Source organism: Photinus pyralis, unplaced genomic scaffold (assembly GCF_008802855.1).
Source record: "Photinus pyralis isolate 1611_PpyrPB1 unplaced genomic scaffold, Ppyr1.3 Ppyr1.4_LG2, whole genome shotgun sequence".
NCBI lineage: Eukaryota > Metazoa > Arthropoda > Insecta > Coleoptera > Lampyridae > Photinus > Photinus pyralis.
Window position 1 is genome coordinate 3,285,790 of NW_022170403.1, and position 2,315 is coordinate 3,288,104.

Below are 2,315 nucleotides of genomic sequence, written 5' to 3' on the forward strand. Positions count from 1 at the left end.
ATGTAATTTTACCGTTGAGTGTGGGTGCTTGTATACAAAAATGTATATTAACAAGATTCTATCCCGCGTATTTTCCAGGCTTCGCGTTTTGTTAAAATCAATATGAAAATGCAGTGGACGTTAAAAAAACGAAAATTGCTTCTACATTGACACATTTGTACACACAAAACGACATAACGTTCAGTTTTAATTGAAAGTTGCTGCATACTTTCCACAGATTTATCTATTTTTCTTGTTATTTTCCAGTTTTAGGATTAACCAAGCTATATTGAATCGATTGTTCTAATTCTCTAATAGCTGTATAGGTCTTTACATCAAGAGAAATTGCTCCTATGCAAGCCCTTCCCACCCCTCCCTCCTCAACACCTAAACTCGCACGATTAGATTTCAAAAAGTTTGGTGGAGAATCTGAATGGATACACTTTTGAGGTCTTTTTCATAAAATTGACAACGTTGAATTTTCTATTTCAATCTATAGAACCGGCATCTCGGGTACGTACAGTTATTGAAAGTTTTCCTCCGATTTCAGAAAATTATCCAAAAGCCATAGAAGCGTTGAAACATCGGTTTGGCAGAAACGATCTATTTATAGAAATGTATTTATACGCAGACGTCTGTCAATTTACTGTCTTGTATGATAAACTAGAATGTCATATTCGTTCTTTGGAATCTCTTGCAGTGACTACAGATAAGTGTTCTTCCATGGTATATCCATTAGTGGATCTACTCGAAGAGATACGACGTGTGGCAGACAACTAAGTCTACAGAACAACCTTCAGTCGTGAATAACTCAAGAGATAAGTTAAGTAAAGTGATGAACTTGATCCGATCGGAGGTGGAAAATGAAGAGAAGATTGCCATGCTTTAGGCAGGAATTATCGAGGACGGCAGATATTATTATAGTGTTTCGGGATCGCACAATTTTTTCAACAAAAGTACATTGGAATCAATTTCTACTGGTTATAGGTCTAATCCTTGCACATAAATTAAGTGCGAGAAATCATCAGCTATAAATTGAAATTATGCAAATTTCCCATTTCAGTTAAAAAACAAATAGGAACTGGAACGCTGGTTTTGGCAGATAGAGAAGTTTCCTAACTAGCGCGCTCGGTTTACATAAAATATATTTACTTGAATAGTTAGTAACAAGTACAAAAAGTCTAAAGCCGTTTTTGTACAAGCTGAGTGTAAATTTTAAACGCGTACCAAATCCTAAATGAGCACGAGGATCTAAATCCTTACAAAAGATAATCCGAACAAATTTTCTACAACTTTTGTATGTATTTCCGGATCTTTCATGAGCGAATACCCGGAGATTAACGCGAAAGGTCACTTCATGTTTGCTTAAAAAAATTCTGTATGTGCGTTTGAGAGAAATTTATTGGCAATTTTATCCATAATAATCTCAGATAATAAGTACTGAATATGTACACTTAACCAACTTAATCCGAAGGATTTGTAATATCCACTTCTCTTCGCATCAGGTAACTGCAGGATCAAAAGATAATGCCAGTTGATATGTCAAACGACACTTTAATTGAAAGGAAAATGACGAGCTTATCTTAGTCTTATTTTCCCTTGAAGCACTTCCAAGTTTCCTGGAGAATTGCTCGAAATAGATACACATAATAATAGGACGAACGTCAGACGGGGCTGAATAAATTATGGAGGTCTAAAATTATCTGATTATTTTCGGTATCCGTCCAGAATTCGGAAACTACATCGAAAAGTATGTTACTAAATACGTACGATACCGCAAAATGCGAAAGTGAGACAAACCGTAAATTGTTTTTATACGGAACGGGGTTGTTTGTCTACCCCGTTATTGATTTTATGAAAACGTACACATCGAGCTGAATACTGGCCGAAAGGAAAACATTTTTGGTCTTACAGAGACCAAGCGATCAAGAGGAGGAAAGTGTAACGAGTTTTTATACAAATAAATTGAAGTTCGATTGATTTTCATGGAAATGGCGCTTGTACTATTAATTATTTTTGAGAATCATTCCGATGTACAAGGCTAGCCACAAATCTGAGCCAGGCTTGTTCTTGAAATCATTAACATGGTAATTTATAAACTTTTTTTTAGTGTAATACAGTGTATAGTTGAGGAAGGAATGGATTGAAATTCCATGATATAATCGAGAGAGGCCAATTCCCAAAGATCTTCAAAATATTTATTGAACAAACCTAGTCGTAAAGGGTCCTCTGGAGGGTCTCAATTAGAAATTTTTTTCCGGGTAGATCTGAGACAATTTTTTTTTCGGGCCTCAAAAAAAGGCAGTGTATAACCTTCCTTTTTTACCAAAAATCGA